This window comes from Cyanistes caeruleus, chromosome 3, assembly GCF_971803275.1.
Source record: "Cyanistes caeruleus chromosome 3, bCyaCae1.hap1.1, whole genome shotgun sequence".
NCBI classification, from domain to species: Eukaryota; Metazoa; Chordata; class Aves; order Passeriformes; family Paridae; genus Cyanistes; species Cyanistes caeruleus.
In genome coordinates this window covers 29,932,881-29,954,349 of record NC_141703.1, presented here as the reverse complement: position 1 = coordinate 29,954,349, position 21,469 = coordinate 29,932,881, and the positions used below count along the sequence as shown (strand labels likewise).

Here is a 21,469-nt window from a genome sequence, read left to right as displayed (position 1 = left end):
TTAGATATCCAAATACAACACAGCTATAGACTAGGCTCAGAATTTGACCTTCAGTATCTTTCTGCCAGGGCATTTATTCCTCAGCTGGTTTCTTTAGTTCTAGGCTGCTTCTGTGCTTAGTGAAGAAGCCTGGTAACCCCTCCTGTGCCAGAGGAGATTGGGCCCTGTACAGTTACCATGGTGTAAGACTGGCAAACTTGAGCCTGACATGTGATGACATCTCCTGCCAATCCTTCTTCATCCACAGAACCCAAGTTTTACTAAGCTCCTTAATGATGACATAATGTTTACTTCCTTTTCAATGTAGGTATAGAAGGGATCTGAATAAAATTTATCCCCTCTTGGTCATGAAATATTTTATGTTGTGAAACACAGGTTGTACAGGTGAGAGCATAACAATTTGAGGCTAGAACTACCTTCTGGAAAAACCATTTCTGTTGCTCTGCACATTCTTATCTGCCTTTTATATCAATATTTATTATTATGAAATATATCCTTCTGCATGGTGGTCATAGCTCAAAGATTATTGATTATTATCTTTTGACTGTCATTGACTTGCTCAAGCCTTTGCAGTTCTTGAAATGTAAAGATTCATGTTTGTTTTTTGTTTTTGGTTTTTTTTTTGCTCTGCTTGTCCCTTACCTGTGTGTATAGAGATGTATATCCCTATCTCAAACTGGCTGATTAAAGTACCTAGTGCAGAGGAACTCCCATCCTAGGAACAGTATCTTCTGCTATATCTGTGGCTTCTGTCAATGCTTGTCTTTTGAGACCTGGAGGAAAAAATATACAGTACAAACAGAAAATCATGGAGCAGGAAGTATTTTCTCTTTTTTGAGCAAAAATGTTGCTGACCAATGTTCCTTTGCTACAGTACTGGAAGCCCATCCATTTATAGAACTTGATACTACAGCTTTGAGTAGGGGAAATTAATTCAACAAACACAAGGCCCTGATGACTCAATAATCAATTATCAGAACTGCTCATTCCCCTTTAATAGGAGGGTTAATGTAAGGATGTATTTTGTGAGTCTCCGTAGAACTGGGCCAAATACCCAGAGCTTTAAAAGGAGAAAACTTCCCTTTTAGGTAACTATTTTAACATCCCTGAATGGTTTCCCTTTTCTGTGCTAAACAATTTTCAGTGTGTAAATGGTTAGCTTTGCTGGTGCCTTTAGGTAACAACTGCATTGACATATGCAGGAGCACATGTGAAAAAGGCTTTGTCATCACACCTTAGCATCACAGGTAGTGTGTTTGTGTTTGAGAGCCATGAAAAAAAAAAAAATAAGTAGAGAAATTGAGGCTTAAAGCAGGGGTCTTGCACTTGGCACAAAAGAAGCAGGTTTGTGCTGTTGATAGTTTATAGGGGAGCTCATTGCCCCTAAGATGGGGTATGCCATTATGGGAAGCTCTCTGCCAGGTGAGGAGCAAAGCTGAACGTCATTGTTTTCACACAGAAACTTCAGTTTGGGACTCAGACTACTGAGTGCTTTAGAGACAACAGACTTGGGCTGGAGTCAGCACTGTAGGAAAACACTAAGAGGGTACTAGTCCTAATCTGTGCGGGTGAGAAGAAATACTGCAGGCTTCTACACTTGCTGGAATTTCCTAAGAGCTCATGACTTATCACTCATGTGAATGACATTGCTTTGGTCTAGACAAGAGCTGACAAAAGCTTGTTATAATGGGGAACAGGTCACCATCTGATGCTGACTCCCACGAGCATTAAATGACATTGTTTTTCCAGACAGTTATCATAAATAGCATTTTCTGTCAGAACACATGACAAAAATTCTATTACATTTTTTCCTCTTCTTTGAAAGAAATCCCCTTCTACAATCTGGCTAAAAGATTCTGGAATGGGAACTTCTGTGATCAGAATTTTCTGTTGTGAACTGAAAAAGGGAAAAAAAGTATCTTCTTTGTCAAGGGGTTTTAAAGTTGACACAGCCCAAAGTAAAAACTTCCACATAATCTAAAATGACCAAGAATATTTGTACAATGTAAAGTTTGATGACAAAAAAAAAAAAACCTTCAGAAAAGTCATATTACCAGACAGCAGTAATTCAAAAGTGACCACATAACATTTTTTCTTTTAGTCTAGATGTCAGCATCTCTCGTAAATAAATAAATATGTAACTTGCCAGATGAATGATCCAAATCCTTCACGTTCTGAAAATAGCCAGTAGCCAGTAACTCAAAGTTTGTTTTTTTTTTAAGAAAAGTACAATATTTGACTGACCCTGTGAAATTTACCCCTCTGCTTCAGCCCTCATCTACACCATCACACTTCAGGTCACTGCCCTCTTGGGTGTGCTTACTGTGATCAGTGCTGCTCAGTGAAATGATCCAGTTTAGTCCTCCAATGGTGCAAGCAATTGAGCTGAGACTAGTATTTCGTGGAATTCCCCCCAGTTTCTGTATTAATTAATTAGTGACAGGGACTCTCCCAGCTGCTGGCCTCTGGTGATCAACACACCATATTTGTTAAAAGGTGCTGGCCTGAGGGTTTGGCCCATGGTGACTAATGCTATTTCCAGGGATTTAGCAGCTAGCACAATCAAAGCCCTCTTCCCAGTAGATACAGTGCTTAAGATGGTTGAATACAACAGGCATAGGCTGAACTCCATCTCCTCTAGCTCTACACTCTGAAAATGGTCCTGGGTGATGCTCATCTGTAGGGATGCCTGCCTACATACTTATTCATCCATCTTGCCCATACCACAGGTTCTGTAAAGACAAAATTATTACCCACTGTCCCTCTGCAAACTGTCACTGATTACTCTGGAGGGAACCTGAAGGCCTTCAGGAGTACTAACAGAATTGTAGAATACACAGAATAGTTTAAGTTGGAAGAGACCTTCAAAGGTCTTCTAGTCTAACCCCCTGCAATGAAATGGGACATCTTCAACTAGATCAGGTTGCCCAAAACCCCATCCAACCTGACCTTGAATATTTCTAATGATAGGGGGAATCTGCTTCCTCTCTGAACAACCAGTTCCAATGTTTCAGCACCTTACTTGTAAAAATTTTCTCCCTTAAACTTAGGATGTTAAAAAATATACCCTATTTTAGTTTAAGATCATGACCTCTTGTCCTATGCAAAAGCCTAAACGTTTTGTCCCCATCTTTCTTATAGGCTCCCTTTAAAGACTGAAAAGCTGTAATAAGGTCTCACTGAAGCTTTCTCTTCCCCAGGAAGCACAACCCCACACAATTTCTTCATAGGAGAGGTGCTCCAGTCCTCTGATCATCTTGGTGGCCCTCCTTTGGACCTATTCCAACAGGCCCATGTCCTCCCTGTGCTGAAGACCCCAGAGCTGGATGCAGCACTGCAGGTGGGCTCTCACCAGAGTGGAGCAGAGGGGCACAATCCCCTCCCTTGCCTGCTGCTTTGGATGCAGCCCAGGACACAGTTGGCTTTCTGGACTGTGAGTGCAAGAGAGTCATGTCCAGCTTTTCATCCAGCAGCACCCACAGTCCTGCTCTGCAGGGTTGCTCTCAAGCCCTTCTCCCTCCTGGCTGTATTGATCCCAGGGATTGCCATGAGCCCGGTGTAGGACTCAACAGGCTGAGGGCCCTTGTTAGCACTCTGTCCCTCTAACCTTGGTGTGTCATCCCTCAGCTTGTCCCAGGCAAGCCTGGCATTATCCCGCTCCCCCTTCAAGTCTAGTTTAAAGCTCTGTCGACAAGCCCCACCAACCTGTGAGCGAAGACCCTATTCCTTAATTATGGAGGAAATAATTTAAGGTTTAAATTTGGCCACTCTTCAGCATCAGACTGAATTTGACCCACAGCCACTGAACACCATTGAAAAGAAAGCTGCAAAATAATCAGTTATGGGGCTGGAAGAAAATTTCCGGGCAACGTTTCTGAATTCTTTTGCTGTAGTACTGTCATCTTTGTTAATACTTCTTTTAGCAATGAAACTGCTTTGATTTGGGTAGAACTCAGAACTTCTCTGCTTTCTTAGAAAAACAAAATTATGCTGATATGTATTTTTTCCTTGTGCAGGCTGCATTTGTTTGCACACAAGATGTGAATAATGAAGGAGTCTACAAAATTCAGCTGGCGAAAATTTATCAGAGTTTGCAAGAAACAAAACAAACACAAAAACAGCCCATCAAGTAAAAATGGCTGATTGATGCAAAAGGCAACACAGATGGAGGTAATGGGGTTTCAAAAGAGAAATTAGAGAAGATCTGAATGGAAGCTCGTAAATCTGCAGCAATTCAGCTTTGCCAAGAATTGCAGTGGGAAATCCTCATTATGGGAGATATTTCCATTCTGTACTCACCCATGAGAGCTTTGCTAGGGCAACCACAGGGAAAGCAGGAGACTCAACCATCAGCATTCCTGAGCCCTGCCAGCCTGCACTGCTGACTCACAAGGCAGCCTTGAGTGAGTCACTCATTGCCAGATGCTTCCACCTGACCTTGTCAAGGTGCTGCAAACAAGGAAGCAAAACAGACTCACCTTTGGCAACTCTGGCAAACAAGTTTTATCATGTTGTATTCCAGCTTCCCCCACACCACCAGTAAGCAGTGTACCCAAAGAAGAAGCTTTAGGCCAGACCAAGCCACTTTTGGGGCTGGGAGCCATTGCCCTGGTGTGGCAGACACATAAAGGAGTTGTTTGTAACAGAGGAGGACTTGACTGTTGCAAAGGAAATATGATAACTGGTAGAAAGTTCTTTCTATGCAGAAAGTGGAGAACCTGGTTGGTGGAAAGCCCTTTGTACACAGTGGGAAAGATCAGTGAACAAGGAGGAATGCAGAGTCCCATGGAGGTAGCCACATAAACATATGAAATAACCTCCTAGCACACAAGCTCAACTGAAGGACTTAGAGGCTGGTCTTAAATCTTCCACCAAATGGGGAAAATATCACCGCTTCTAACAGTGGGCTAGTGAATCCAAGAGGGTTACAAAATCTGGGGATTTTTCTGTTTTATTCCACCAGTTTTCTCACTGGAGGGCACACCACATTGCTAGTCTGGGAAGGGCAGTTCTTGGTGTGACAATCTATCTCAAGGCAATTGCTGTGTCATGCTCTTTCTCTTCTATGGGATCAGATGTGGGCAGCCTGATCTATGTTAGAAAAACATCATCAAAAGTTTCTGAAATAATTCACTTGAGACTGAGTTTTCCTGAGGGTTTTTCTCTGTAGTGCCTCTCTGTAATATCTCTTGTACCACCACCTCTGACCACTAACACTGAGCTGGACTGACGTGACTTGCAAAGCCTAAAGAAAGAGCTGAGACCTGGGTGGTGCATGGTCAGACCTGCAAACTCAGGGGAGAAGGAACCATAATCACCTTAATCCTTGCCTAAGCTTCATCTCCCCTTGCCTCCCAGCACTGGCTCTGGATCAAACTTCCCTGTTTCATGACAGGAGACAATGCCATTAATCACATTGCTGCTTCCAGTATTTATACATAGAAAAATCAAGCTGTGTTCCAAGTTATTGAAAATCCATCATGAGTGCCAGCAGAGGGTTAGTTCTAGGCTGCAGCTGCCCAGATACCATTACTGGTAAGGATCCTTACTATCAGCTGTAGGGGAAGATTCTTGGGCTGGAGAGGAGGGGACACAAGAGATTGCCTTGCAGTCCTGTAATCCGGGGTTTAGAGTTAGCCCACATCTCATACAGAGTCATATCAATGCCATTAACGTCAGTGTCTTCAGTGCTTCCCCCCACTTTGCCCATCTTCCCCCATGCTCAGTGAGGACTGTGAAATGCAGGAGGACTTGGGATGTGCCTGTTGGGCTGATGAAGGTAACCTGGTGTGAGTTATATGGTTCCTGTTTTCTGTTACTGTGACGGTTCAGTGACACCTGAAAGCTCCAGGAAGTGATTCATAAAAACACATTTGCAGCAGGTTAAGGTGCACTAAATGAGCTGTAGGAAGAGGTGGCAAGAAATCGTGACTGGTACAAACCCAGCTATGTTCCACCAGCAGCACAGAAAGCTGTCCTGAGCTGTTGGCACTAACCCAACAGGCCAGGCTGTATTTTAGGAGGTGTGTCTGCACACCAGGCTGCAGATCCTCCCCAGCATCCAGCAGTCACCCAGGTAGGGGATGGACATCCCTCTGTGTGAGGTCTCACCCTGACACCACAAAGTACTCCACAGGAGCAAGTCTTCATTCTGAGGGAGAACCTCCGTGCAATAAGTGCCTCTCTTGTTTCTGCTCTGTGACTCTGTTAAAAAAAACAGGCTAGTGAAATACACTTGCCAGTTTTAATCCCTGGATAGCACAGTGAAGCCTTATGTTCTTTGTGCTGCTTCCAGCTACAGCATTAGCTTTGCTAAACATATTAAGTGTTAGAATTTTTCTACTCTCTTGGTAGAAACAGAGAAAAATAATACTTATGCTGGAGCTGACCCGTTTGAACCAGTGAAACACTGAAAACTCCCAGTTGTCTTTGAATAGAAACATTTCAAAGTATTGCCTAAATATTTTGGAACAATATTCAAACTATGTTTTGTGAGATATTTTATTTGATGTTTGCAAAATATTTGATGTCTGCAAGCTATTGGATTTAACTCTCAGCTCATGTTGAGCAGTAAGCAACATGCTTTTTGGCTGCAGGACTAAAGCTTTCCTCCTGACAACTGGTGATTTGCACACCATTTTCTTTCTTTCTTTGCATTTCTGCAGGTAATTTATGCTAAATTAATGAAGCATTTGCAGAATAGCTTCTAATCACCAATAGAAAAACCATTACGCTATCTCAGAAGTTGCAGTTAATGAAATTATGTGGTTTTACTTGCAGTGCACCTAACTGCCTTATTTGCTCATTGAAAAGAGGTATAAGCTTATTTTCTCTTTCTGAAACTATTAATGGGCATACTTTCAGTCACAGCCAGGGTTGTGTATATTATGTGACCAGCTGTCTTGTTAAATTCCTCTGAGCAAATCATCATTTAGAACTGGAGGTGAAATTCTTCTGCAGCCAGTGGGCGTAGCAAGTACATATCCGAGACCTGCATTGTCCCTGTTGAATCGAACTGTCCAGATCCTTGGAGGACCAAATGGAGCAAGGGGAAAATGGGAGCCACAAATTGCAGTACCAGTAATGGGCTGGTGTGTTGGAAGGATGTAGACACATGTGCTTTTTGGATACATAGCCACTTTCCAGTGATGAGACTAGCTGGGGAAAGTGGTGACATTTGAGAGGCTGGGAAAGAGATGTAGCAACTGGAGTGGGAGAGCATGACTGTATCCACTGTCAGAGTTTCAGTGCACCAAAGCCAGGGTGCCTCACCCCATAATGACACAGCTAAATGGAAAGATTTTGTTTCTTTTGTGTCTCCACCCAGTTAGATAAAGATATGGCTAATGAAAGCCAGGTCACACCTGTCTACTGGCACCCTTTCCTCCCTCATTACTCTTGTTACCTTCACAGATTGATTTATCTCGGCATAGAGATAAAGGGGGTTCTTTTTGTTTGTTTTCTGTTTTCTCTTTAATTTTAGAGGAAGTGTTTCATACCTGAAAGGTACAGATTACAGTTGCTTTTACTTTCTCTAAACTTAACTTCAGTGGAAAAATGGAAGCTGCTGAATCTGTTGTGTTTGATCCTCTAGAGAATAAATATGTAAATAAAAAGTTGTGGCTGCACAGATTATGGCCCTCTGACAACAGCTGATTAAAAGCCATGAAGTAAAACCAAGGTATCTTAAGCAATTTCATTAAATGAAAAAATATTTATGTTTCTGGCTTTAATATTTTCACAGATCTTTTTATCTTTTGTATATTATGATTTAAAGGAATTTTAATTCACCTCAAAATATTTGTTAATTCAATAGAAATACTTCATTGTCTAGTATACCTGGTTCTAGACCTGCGTCTTTTATCAATACCTTTTCTGAGGAAGTCCTACTTATTTCTAACAGACAACCCAAATCAGGATAACAGAGTTTAACCTACAATGAATTAGGAATGCAGGCATGGCTCAGCTGAGGAAGAACAGGTTTCATTTCATTGTAGAATTACCTGTTCTGAAGCAAAAAGCCTCCTTGAATGTACTGGGTGTTCAGATGAGAGGATATTTTTTCAACTTCAAGCCTACAGCAGAATAATAAAAGTCCTCATGTTGAAACTACAGGTGCTTCATGCAACATTGAGTAAATTACTCCAGAGTGAGTTTGGCTGGGGAGAAGGGGCAGTCTTTTATTCATTGCACAAGCACCTCAGTCAGTCTGTCTGCTCAGGTTTCTGGAAACCTCTGTGGTCTGATTCACTATTTCCTTACTGTTTGTTTTGGGACTGGGAGTAACTATGCAAACATGATGTTGATGCAATGTTGTAGGGAGTATCGAGGCTAATCCCTGCATTCAACTTCTGAACATGTTTGTGGAGAGCAAGGGGTTGGATTCCTTGCTGTCATCTCTCCTGTGCTAAGGCTACGGAGATACAGGCACCCACAGTTTTTACACTTATTTTCTAACTAAATCACCACATGCAAGCCAGTGAAAAAGAGAACTTCTAGTGTACAGTGAAATGTTCTGACAATTGGCATAAGGACATAGTACAAAAAACGTATTTTCACACAAAACCTTTTTGCCAATTTGCAGCTTCTAAGAATTCGTTGTTGTCTTCAAAAGAATCTGAGATAGTCAGGCTAACATCTTGGTTTTGGTACGGATGGCTTGGTGCTTTCAGGGAAGAATTAGAATTTCCTTCCCTCCAAATTTGTTTAAATATGTCCAAAGATCTAGTAGTTCTACCAGGCCTTGTCTGGTGACTCAGAGTTTTTGTTGGGGGGCCAGTACTGGGGCCAGAAACACGCTTTTAGAGACCTGTGCAACTTTTTAACATGCAGCATCCATCTCAATTAATTACCTGTGAGCAACATCTTCCATAGGTCAGCTATGAAGGGATCCATTCAGCACCCTCAGATATGGAAGCCTGCAGCCAGTTTGGCCACCAGACATCCTTACCCTTTTCTGCTGAGAAAGAAGCAGGATTCAATACAACAAGTACATTATTTACAGTAGCAGAAAGTGTGAAGGAAATAAAAAACAACAAACCTTTCAGACCTGCTTTCCAGTTCCTGATTCTCCAGGGAGTGTTGTGTTGATTTTGGAGACATTTATGAGGGAGGATTTAAAGTTTCCTTTAAGGACTGCAGAGTTTCTAAGGGTGGGGTGGATGGTGTTTGCAAGTCTTTTTAGGAAAGAAAAGCGTGACTTGTATCTCTCTGCAGACAGTGCCACTTTCAGTTGCAAAGCAGTGGCATGGAGACCAGAAAGGTTTCCTATTTAATCTCCCAGCCAAAAACTACAAACACATGAGTAGTTCTCTAGAAAAACACAGCTGAAAGATTGCACTTCCTGATGCTGGCTATGGAATATCAAATTGTACGTGGCCATGCTTTGATTTTGTAAAATGTACATGGCCTGCAGACAGCAGGACAGAAGTCCATGGGACTCGGGATGCTAAGAGAGACAGCCATGGCTTTCCACCATCTTTGGAAAGCTGTGGGCATCGGGGAAGGCCTGCAAAGAATGGCAACATGCAAATGTCACACCTGAAGTGTGAGAAAGGATCCAAGGAACTGCAGGCTGGTTGGCCTAACCTGGAAAGATTACAAGCATATCTTCTGGAAGCTGAAGGACAGATAACTGGGAACAGCCAGCATGGGCTTAGCAAGGACAAATCATGCCTGCCCACCCTGTGCTGCAATGGCAGACTCTGTGAACAAGGGGAAAGCAGTGCTCATTACAAAGATATTAAACAGTACTGGCCCCAACAATGACCTCTGAGGGAGGCCACTAGCAACCAGCTGGAACTCTGTACCTCTGACCACAAGTCTTTAAGCTCGGCAATGCAGCCAGTTTTCCACTCACCATGCACTCTGCTCATTTGTTTCAGCTCTAAGGATATTATGAGAAGCTGCAGTGAAGGTCAAGATCAAATCAAGAGGCAGCTGGCAGAGGTTGCAACAAAGGCAATCCCAATCAGATAAAAGGAAAACCAAACCTCATGGGGCTGGGGGGGAGTGTTTGATTCTTATTCAGGAACCCCTGTCCTTGGAGATCCTGATAAGACAGCTATCCAAGGCCCTAAGCAACATGTTCTGAGAGAACCACATTCCAGCAAAGGGCCCCAGTAGATGGAAGGCACCCAGACAGGTCCTTTCCAAACAGAATTATTCTATGATCTGCACTGTATTATAGTATGTGTTTGTACGTAGGTGTGCAGGAGACTTCCAGCACCATCTCTGGCCTTCTGTGGGAGGCTGCTTTGTACCTTAAAACAAAACAGTTGTGTCTGGCTTTCTCCAAGTGAAGAGACAACCTTCTGGGAGCTCATGGTTTTGTTTCCACTTCTGTTAGGGAGATGTCAGAATCATCAAAGTCAGCACTGTGTGCAAGACTAATTACTGCCTATTTGAGAAAAGAAATATGGGGCTGTATTGCCTTCTTACAAGGGCAGGTGTGGAAGCTGTCTGGGAAATGGGAGAAGGTCTGTGCTCTCCTGCAGAGGAAGATCTGAAGAACAAAGCTGTCAGTCTACTGCTTATCACCCCCAATACACATCTCTTTTGTGTGTGAATTGGTATTTGCTCCATGCCTGACCCTGCTCTAAAATGAAAGATAATTATATTTCAACATATTCTTGCCATGCAGAGGCAGCTAAAGAGAATTAACAGCAATGATAGACCCATGGGGAACAGCAGTGAGGGGCAGTATGTACTTTCCTCTGTCCTCCAGACAGGAAATAGAATAACCTTTAAGGGTTCAGGCATCAAACATTTCTGTGACATCATCAGTGTTTAATCTAAACAACTCATGTTGATATTACCCCCAGGATCACGATAGAGATAATGCCTGTGAATGGGTAGGAAGGCTCCACACTGTGGGGCTACATCCATGTCCATTTTATCTCATATCTGATGACATAAGCACTCGTATCTGTGCTCATTCTGGTTCTTAGAGGTACATCTAGTAGGGCACTTCTGAGCTATTTTACAGCAAACCCACCTACACTGAGATTCCCCCTGTGGTCAGAGGAGAGATATACGTATTTTCAGGGAGTAATTTCTCTCTTTCAATTGCAGAGTAGATTATACAACTTCCTGTTTCTTCCCAGCTACTGGAAAGGAAGTGTGGGTGCCACGCTCAAATGCAGGAATCTTCAACATGAACATCAAGAGTGCAGATTCATCTCACCCTGATTTTAGGGTGTTAGAAAATTGCTCTGACTAGCCTCCCACAGGATCCCACAGCTCAGTGCCCAGCCCTTGCCCCAGCTATGTTGTAGTTGTACCTGTGCCCTCTGCCCCATCCCCTGCTGATCCAGACTTGCTCCCAGGACTCCCCACATTGATTGATTCCTTGCCTGCTGCTACCCTTCGAAGGGCTTGATCCAATCACCTCAGCTCTAATGCCATTTGGTGTTGGTTATCTTGTTTTGTTGTGAGCTGATGCTCCAGGAGTCTCCCACAGGTCTGGCACCAGCCTCACAGGGATTTCACAACAAGCCAGGGGGTCTGAAAAGGTGTCAGACATCAATGGGCAGGCAGCTGGACTGCACCTCAGGCGTCTAAAGCCCAAGTGTCTGTGTGAGAGCAAGGTGTCTAAGCTCTTGGTACAGGCAGTAAGGATCTAGACCCTATAGATAGTGGAGTCTGGAGAGCAATTTGACTGACCAAATGTTGGGATCAACCTCAGGAACAAAGTAGCTTGCAAGGCTCTACCAACTCTATGGGCTTGGTCTTCCTTGCCTACCACTGGAGTTTAAGTTGTTGCTCACATTCAGGTGCTATAACTAAGCTAAATCCCACCACAGAAAAAATGTATGTTTTTCTAATACATTTATGAGAAAAATATTAAAATGATCACTCTTTGTGTTAAAAATTATGATTTTCATCTGAAACGTATGGAAAGGCAAAAGTTTTGTCAATATTAAAAGTTCAGTCACTGTGTCTGTACATGCAATCACACACTCCAAAAGTATTATATACACTCTCACAGAACACATCCTTTGTTTACAGTCATATGGATTTACAAACACTCCCTGGAAGAACAGGGACATGGTCATTGTATACAATATATTTTTTGTTTCCGTAAACTGTTAATGTGGAGTTATAAATAATAATTTGGGATACTTCACATATGGTTTTCCGCATTCTGTGATTCTATCTCTCCAAGTAAATGAAAATATCAGTAGTGTAAAATAATGATCTCTTTTTGCCCGGTCTCCTCTGCTCAGTTCTACAGTATTGTTATACGCTCCTCTGTTGCCATAGAAATGATTGATATGTCCAATCATCACATTCTTGCAATACCCTTGCCTCTACATATTATGTATTTTGCCCTTTAAAGCAGACTCTCACTTGGCTTTTTGATATTTTGGATTATGTTCTGCAGAGACAACAACAATGAAACACACAAACGAAAGAAAGAAAATAAAAAAGAAAACTTCGGCTTTGAGAAGACTGAAATGAGTTCTAGAGACAGTTACCTGTATTACAGTACTGTGAATATCCATGATTTTACTGTAACCCTTTGACATTTGTTGCTCTTATTAACTCCTAGCTCTGGCAAGCAATGACTTTGTGAGATTCTTAGCACCTCCTCATGCAAAACAAATGTTTGCTGTGTCTAAAGCTTCCTAACTATGGAACATTAAACACAAAAGAAATTTAAAGACCTGCCTTTTGGGGGGCCTGATAATTCTAGGGGGAATGAATTATTATTTCTGCAGATTTGTGTTTCCTTCTCAAGAAAGCAGAAGAAAAAAAGAACTAGTCAAGCTCTTCTTTGACATGACGCAAAGACTAGCAGAATGATGAATTTAATTTTGCTTCACATGTTCCAGGACTGTGAATACAAGCTGGCTACTTCCAGACTCAGATGTCTTTTCCACAGCACTTTAGGAAATACCTAAAAATATAAAGAGCTGCTTGGACTTCCTTTTCACTGAGTTCCAGGTGCCCCCCAGCAGTGCCTGTAGGGATATGGCACCAGACAAACCCCCCCTTCCCTACCTCTGGACAATAAACCTTTCCCCCTGCCCCGGTCCTTTGCTCAGAGCCCCGTGGTGATCCCCCTGCACAGGAGAGAGGGTTTCTGTCCACCCCAGGCATTCGAACACGAGTGCTTTCAGCCCGGAGCAAAGGAAACCAAGGCAAGCCAGGTTTTAGGCGAGGGGGCTGCATGGCTTTGCAGCCCCTGCTTCCTCCTGCCGAGGTGCTCAGCACTCGGTGCACGCCCCAAAGGATGGCACAGCCAGCAGCAGAAAGGTGTAATTCCCGCAAAGCCTGCTCGGACCTCTGAGCTGCCCCCGAACCTCCTCAATCTCCTGCTTCTTTTGGGGGCTTGGCATCCTGGAGCTGCCTGTAGTACCGATGGCTATGAAGTGCCACTAGGTGGCCCGAGATTGAACCTCTGCAGGCAACAGCTTTCAGTGGGATGTGCGTGTGTGGGGGCAGGAATTTGGGAATTATCCTTGGGCGGTGAGCACCACCCTCATCGCTTCTGAGATTTTTAGATCTCGGTTGCAGATGCTGGAGGAGGGAAAGGGGCATCCCAGCAAACCCTCTGAAATGGGAACGAGCTTATTTCTTATTTCTCACGTGAAATGAAGCACAGAATTTTCTCCTGAGAATTGGGACTAGTGGTAGCCTGGAGCCTAGTAGAACTCCCCGGAATACCAGCCATGCCACCGCCCCAAATAAAAACGTGTATTGTTCTTCTCTTTTAAACGCTTTCAAAGGCAATTGCTACGATCATCAGGAACTTTTTTTGACACAGGTAAGCTTTGAGAACTCACCATCGATGAGAGGTCTGAATCCAACATACCGGAGGAGAGAAGGGCTTTCACAAGCCCAGCGTGATGACAGGGGTGATCCCCAGGCATCAGTTTTATGCCTGTCGCCCTTCTAAGCTCTTTCTCAGAGGTGCCCTGAAGTAATTGATCACTCCCCATTTCTCGGTTCCCCCCCAGACCAGGCCTCTGTGTTTTCTGCCTGCCCTCGTTTCCTCTCATTCCAGGGTGCTCCGCGTTCCTCAGGGATGCCTGCGCGGGCAGCAGAGCTGCCTTGGCACAGAGCTGTGCGGTACCCGCCCCAGCCGAGCTCCCCCATCCCTGCGGGGATGCCGGAGGATGCTGCGGGCAAGGGCCGGGGGCAGCAGGGAAGGCGGGATGCTGGGCCAGGAGCTGCCTGGAAAACCTCGCCCTGCTCCCTCGGGAGGCCAGGGCTGAGTTTGTCAGGGTGTCAACACCTCAAAGGCAAGGAGGAGGAGGGGGAAGGAGGAGATAGAGACATCGTTGAGCAAGAAGGTGCAAATAGGTGCCATCAGCCGGCTGTTTGAGCTATAAACAACTGCGGAGATGCTGTAGCTATGCTAAACAGTTGGCCCATCCCCCTCCTGTGTTGTTCCCATTCCTCCTTCTCTCCTCCACAGTCAACAGGGCTTTGGCCAGCGATACCTTCCCTGGCATTTTGGATTCGATTGGAAAGCAATCTGTGTCCTATGACACGCAGGCAGGCGAGCACAGCAACGCCGGCAAGTCAAGCGTGGGACTTGGAAGTGAAACATATCCCCCCACTCCCTTACAGGCCTTAAAAATTCCTCATTTAGGGCCAGAGACAGCAAAGGTGAGCAACACCAAAGCACTCACCTGGCTCTTCTGGGTTATGGAGTGGGGAACTTTCATTTGACCTCTGCACAGCAGCTACCAGAACTCCTGCTAACCATCAACAAATCAGAGCCTTGCTTTAAAACGTAAAAATACACTTAGTCTCAACTTCGGCTGTATTGAGAGAAAAGGGATAAAAACCTAATTCATAAGCCCCACCTAAAGGCTTTTCCCCAGTGTTGGCTCTGGCTCAGCCTCCTTGCCCACAAACATCACCTGCCTTCCCCCCAGAGGGCTCCTCCTGTCTTCCTCGTTTTTAGGGTGGAGGCTAATAAGCTCCCCAACCCTGGTAAGTCAGTATTAATTAACCTGCAGATCCCTGCAGGCTTCCAACACCTGCTAACTGGGAGAATCCAGCCAGGCTCTCACGGTGGTTTTTTTTGGTTTGGGTTTTTTGTTTTTTTGGGTTTTTTTGCACACAGCAAGCTTTAGCACCTGGAATAAGGGAAGGTTATAAGCTCTCACTTTGCCTGGGCGATTTACCGCGAGGTAGAAAAAAAGGGGGGAAGAGGGAAATAATATTTTGTAGGGTCTGTTTTCTTCCCTTTTTTTGTTTGTTGGTTTGGTTTTTTGGGTTTTTTTTTTGTGATTTTTTTTTTTTTGGTGTTCCTTTTAGTTTAGACCAGCAACCTCTTTTGCATGGGAGGGGCATCTGCTAAGAAGCAACTCTGCTGCAAACCATTACCACCTTTCTGAGGCTGGGGGAGGCACTTTGAGCTGAGTTCTGCCTCTCTGTTAATGGGCACCTCTCTCTGCTGGCTGGTGGCTGCCATCTGTGGCAAATGTTAGAGAGCATGTAGTCAATCACTGCGGGATGCAGTTATGTGGTGCAACAGCTATCTAGGGACTGATTTAGGTCCACTACAGTAAGGCGAGTTGGAGCTAATTGGATTTTTTTTTCCTCCAACCTGGGTTTCCAGATGTGACAGGGCAGCATAACTCTATTAACCTGTGTTCATCCACGCTCCCTGTTACAGAGGAAGATATTTCTTTATTTTTCTCCTCGGTGCTGAATCACAGCTTAGTGGGGGTTGTTTTCTGCCAGTTCCTGAAGAGGAGCCAAGTGGCCTTCCTTGCCTGCTGGAATTTTACAGCATGCACTGAGCAGGGGTGCCACCCTGCTGAATGCTGGCAATTTTTATTTCAGTGAGCACTTCTTGTTATCTCCACTAATACATGAGTCATTTTGCAGTGGACTAGGAAAACCAGAAAAAAAAAAATCCCAGGCAACATTCTTCAGTGACCCATTCAGGTGGCTAAAGCTTTTACAAACACCTCCTCACAGCTAACAGAACACACTGGTAAATAGCCTGTGTGCAGAAGAATGAAGAAGGTGTTTTGCTGGGTCACTCCTGCAAGAGTGTGCGGGTTGCTGAGGGAGAACTGCCACCACCCAGCTCTTCCCTGCCCAGGCTCCATTTTGGTGCCAGCTTTGGAGCTCTCTGGGTCCTCCCCGCAGCCATTTCACCATTCCATCTGGATGGAAACACAGAGCTGTTTCCTGTTAGTGCTTTGGCCCAAGACCAGCTGGGCCGTGAGGGAAGAGAAATGGGCCCACTTGGTTGGGAAGATGTTTGATCACCATAGAGCAGCAGCCCCAGTTTGTCTGCCAGTGCCTCTCACCAGCCATGTGTTGTTTATCACAGTGCCTTTCTGGAAGAGATGAGAAACAAAAGCCCAAGGAGGGCTTAAATGACCTGCTGGAGGTCATAATATAACAAACCCAGCTTTTCTCACAAGTTTTGCTAGAGTGTTGTACCAAAATATCAAAAAAATTACGTGTATACTATATTTGTTTGGATAATCCTGTGCTTTAGAAAATGGAAGCTTGGCCCCATATGCACTGTGACCCACTCCTAGGGCAAAGGAGTGTGTTTCAGAGAAATAATGTTCTGTCATGGCTGTTGATCCTTTACATTCTGCAGTTGTTCCCTGAGGGTCTCCACAAGAATAAGAGTTCCATTTTTATCTGTCTTGCAGACCTTTAGAGAGGCTGCAGGTTTTCTAGTACTGTGCACAAGACAGTATAACTCCAGAGCCAGAGTGGAGAACATCCTTCAGATCAGCACAGTAAATCTGTCTTCTTCACATCCAGGCAATGGTAGTGGTGGCTCTTTTCAATTCAAGTAGCTCCAACAGGATCCTTAAAAGAATGTTTAAAAGGACACTCCGCCCACCTTCAGTCATGGCAAAGGCTTCAGGAAATCTGGCTCTGGGGCAAGAAAGACCACATGTAATTCCATCTGCATAAATGTCAGAGACTTCACTCCCCTGGAGATCCTGGATATATCTGCTTGTGTCTGGTCACTCCTTTCTCCTCACTTCATACTTCTATTTATTTTTCTTTTTACCCCACCTGCCAGCGATGGGGCAAATCTCCTTTTGTATGGAGAGCAGCTCCTTACCACCAAGCAATCACCCACAGTGATGGATCTTTTCCATCCTCAATAAGTCCATTCTATTATATAGCTCTTCTTTTGTTAGCAATGGAAGGCTAGTACCAGAATAGTGGGTCTCCCCACAAACTTCTTACCTGCCCTCCCAGGCAGCTTCCCTGTAAAGCATCATCCTGCACTTGGCTTGCCTAAAGGCTGCTGCCCTTTAACTGGAAGCCATGCTTCTGGCATTCCTGGGCAGTGAATTACAGTCATGTTGGCAGCAGCCCTCTGCTCCTGTCTAGTGCAATACCTCAAGCTGATGCCAGCAGTCCCCGGGCTCCATTAGGAGGAGAGTCACCAGCAGGTCGAGGGAGATGATTAATCCCATCAGTTCAGCGCTGGTAGACAGACACATCAGGGGTTCTGGGTCCAGCTCTCAGCTGCCCACTACAACACAGACAGGAACTTGCTGCAGCAAGTCAGTGAAGGGCCATGAAGATGATGAAAGGATGAGATGTTAAGAGAGCTGGGATTGTTCAGCCTGGAAAAGAGAAGGCTCAGGGGGATGTGACCCTTGTGTATGAATACTCAGTGGGGTGACTAAAGAAGAGGAAGTCAGACTCTCAGTGGTGTCCAGTTAAAGGATAAGAGGCAATTGACAGAAATGAAAATACAAGAAATACCATTTCAACATTAATTGCCCCACCCCTCCTATACTTCTCTACTAAAAGGGTGAGCACCAGACAGGCTTTGGAGTCTCCATCCTTGGAAATGGTCAAAATCTGACTGTACCCATTCCTAACCTGCACTAGCTGACTCTGCTCTGGCCAGGTGTCAGACTAGGCAATTCTCAGAGGCACCTGCCTCCAAACCTTAACGGTTCTATGATCCTATTTGCTGATTCTCACATCTTGCAGTCAATCCTACTACCTTTATCCTTAACCATCTCGGTGAAGTGTTGTTTGCCACTCCTGGGTGAAGGTACAAACTAGCTCTTCTGCAGCAGATACTCAGAGACACCTGAGCAGCAGTCAAATGCACAGCTGATATGGGGAGTAGATGAGAAAAATGGTCTTTCCATAAGTTATTAAGTCCAGACAAGGGGATTCATCCCATCTAACTCCGGACATTTGCAATGTAACCATTTATGTCTGAGTAGTATATCTGGACTCCCTTTGGAGTCAACTCAGAGAAATAGGCATTTCTAAAAAGTGACTTGTGACCTATTTCACATGAGATGAATCATGGCCAAGAGCTGCCCTTCCCTTACTGACTACCATGAGGAGAGTGAGAAGTGAAAAGGTCAAGTTTGGACTTCTATACTGTAGACATCTTACAACACTTAGGATGATTCCCACCTCTGATACTTGTGCAGAAGTCTATTATAGGCTAGAGTATATTTTTACATACCATAAAATGCAGTCAAATTTGATGAATGTCCCTTTGCCTACAAAGAGGACTAAACAAACAGACAACTGAAAAGGACAGGCAAACCCCAGAGCACTGCAGATTAAACATTCATACAAGTGATCTAAGGGCTGGATGAAACCCTATTGTTTTACTCCAAGACTGAGTATTTTAGGGGTACAGGTCAAGGGCACTTTGGGTAATGGGACTTCATCTACTACACGGGACCAAAGTCAAGGACCCTAAACCCAACCCTACAGATTGTTTGTGTGGCTGGTCTCCTTATAGTCCAGGGGAGTCTAGAGAACTGCTTACTTGATCATGCTGAAACATCATGCTGATGTTTCTGGGGTGGACAAAAGAGGCTTGGTAATGATATGTCTTAATCATTCTTTGCAATTTTTGCAGATTTCTTCACATACATCTATCAACAGGATTTTACCAGGGCAGATCTTCACTTCATCACACCCTTGATTCAACTTTCTTGGTCATAAACTATCCTTGGCCTGAAATGACAAGCAGCAAGGAGGCAATGTGTGTCCTTAGGCTGGGTCAAAGGCTTAAAGGGCATGGCAAGAAGACACAACCTGTCTTGTTTTTTCTTTTGAAATATGACGAGGCAACACGGCATAAAACTGTTTTCCCCTTTTGCACTGTCTGGCAAACATCTGGACAGCATCTGAACAGAAGACTGATCAGACTTGGCAGAGGTGGTTTGGCTGTGCAGCAGATGCCTCCATGCGCTATAGGAAGCCAGAGTGCATGAACACACTATGTGGTGCTGTAGGTGTTGGGGTGCAGTGTGGTCCTGGGTGCCTTGGACAGCCAGTCTAGGAGCTTGACCTTAATGTTGCACCAAGGGCTTGGGGAAAAGGCAGTAAAACTCTAGATTTCATCAGGCAAGTGATCTTTGGGCAAGATGCTTAGCCCCAGGATTTTTCAAGGGAAGCCATAATTTCTAGATAGCTGTATCATTTTGGGATGTTAACATTGTGGAAAAAGAAAGGATTGAGAAAGAGTAAATAAAGTCAACTCCCAAGAAAAAATAACATGCAAAGTGTGAATGAAAATAGTTCATCTCAAATTAGGTACCTCAAATCCCAAATTAATTGCTGGTATAAAAGAACTTATGACCTCAAATTTCTCAGAACTTTGATAAAGAAACTAATGTGTGATTTTTTTCCTGACGTGGTTAGAGATGTCAGATAACTATATAAGATTTAAGTATTATTAAGCGTAGCTATTAGCTGCTGTCCTGTAAAACGTAATATGTAAACATGTTGGAAACTGCTGTGGAATGCAGGAAAAGGTTATTTAAGTATTTTAGTATATATTTGTTAAGTATATAGACTATATATATATATATATATATATAGTAATTTGGTATTGCCTTTTCAATAGTATGAAGATACATTTTTTCTTCCAATTGAGTCCAGTGAACAGCAAGACAGGGCCATTTTTTCTCTGCTGCACAGGTATCCATCTAGGTGGAGATGCAGGATGTCCACCTCTTCTTGCAGTGGTGTGATTCCATGTAGGTCAAGAACAGTCCAACTCCACAGGATTTTACCCCCAGTCTTGTAAAAATTCACGTGCAAGGGAAAATTATTTTGGTGAGCTTACATTCATCCTCAGTGAGCTGACTTTCAGATCCCAACATCAATGTAAAGACAGCCTTTCTTTCCTGGAGGAAATCAAGGTCTTGATCAGGCTGGGAGTTGCAGGCAGGGTTTGAGTGCATCTGGCAGTGGTCCTGGGGAGCACTGCAAAGCCTCTTGCCAAGTAAGTGGGATTTGATCTGGGGGAACGCCCTTACTCAGAAGTGCACATTTGCATGCCATCCTGCCACCTTTACTACTTGAGCTGTCTTCTGAACTGGGACTTCCTCCTGTGGTGTATGCCTTCATCTCATCATTTCTCCCTATGTATTTACACCTAGTTCAAATAATGGCTCCAGGCTGGACTTGTGAGAGGAGGGAACAACAATGATCAAAGCAGCAGAAAAAGTTTTCGAAGTGCTGTTAGGCAATAATGTATTGTTTTTCTTTGCTTTGTATAAATTCTCCTGCTTTTTCCACTTTGTGGCTAATTGAGACAAGGCCAAATTGCCTATTCACCACTGCCTAACAACATCCTTGCTTCTGATGATGACTGCATATAGTAAAAACAGCAGTCTTAAATAGGAGTTGGTCATCAGAGCTTCCATGCAGTTTCAGAAGCAGAGCTACCCTAATTCATAGCAGTTAAATATCTGTCCCCTTGTCTTCACTTTGCTAGTCAAATGGGTAAATAGTTTCCAAAGCATGCATGACTGCATCGAAAAATCTTAAAAACTGGCATTGTATGAGAAAGCATTGCTTGACTGCAAGGGATTCATCACACCAGCCTGAATTGTCTTCACCACAGGCTTCAGCCTCCAAACTAACCATGACTTTATGGTCACTGCTAAGATACCATTCCTCTGTGCCACTTCATTGTTTGTTTCGTGATGAGAGGAACCTGAAGGTTCACCCTGGAGGTGCTCACTTCTTCAAAAGGACAGGTGAAGCCTCACATGTTTTATCTGGATATAACAGTTCTCTGTAGATCCTCTATATTCAATATTTCTATTATGACCAGAAGATCCCTAAAATGTCCACATTTGAGAAAAAAATTAATTGCATTGATTAGAAGTTCTTCAATAACAGTTACACCAAGGGACTTTACCAAACTGCTGCATAACAGCAGCCCTGATATTTGGCTTACTTAAAACCAGATCACAGAGGGTAAATGTATCATGCAGAAGAGCCCCCTGTCAAATTACTAAGATCTAGAAATAGACAGAAAATGCCTCTGAAAGCCAAACTGCAGCCAAAATACTTTGCCTTCTATCAAAACCCAGCAATGCCCCATAACATTCAACATTTTATTGTATTTTGATGACAACATTTTGTTTAAGAAACAACACCTGGAGGATTATCTTGTGTCAATCAGCAGCCCTTTCCATTTCAGCCATCAATTATGACTAGTGGATGTCTTTTTTTT

General features: G+C 43.8%; 1 long non-coding RNA gene across 2 annotated transcripts; it reads right to left on the bottom strand.

Moving 5' to 3' along the window:
• Window positions 1–790: 790 nt before the first annotated feature.
• On the bottom strand, window positions 791–14,907 carry LOC111922759 (uncharacterized). Of its 2 annotated transcripts, XR_015284369.1 has the most exons (5): window positions 14,820–14,907; window positions 14,643–14,737; window positions 8,853–8,956; window positions 8,004–8,075; window positions 5,029–6,204 (listed from the first exon to the last, which is right to left on the bottom strand). It is a non-coding gene; the product is annotated as an uncharacterized LOC111922759 (long non-coding RNA). The 2 variants fall into 2 exon arrangements; XR_015284370.1 differs by lacking the exons at window positions 14,643–14,737; window positions 14,820–14,907 and adding an exon at window positions 9,041–12,294 and having other exon boundaries at window positions 791–6,204.
• Window positions 14,908–21,469: the final 6,562 nt, after the last annotated feature.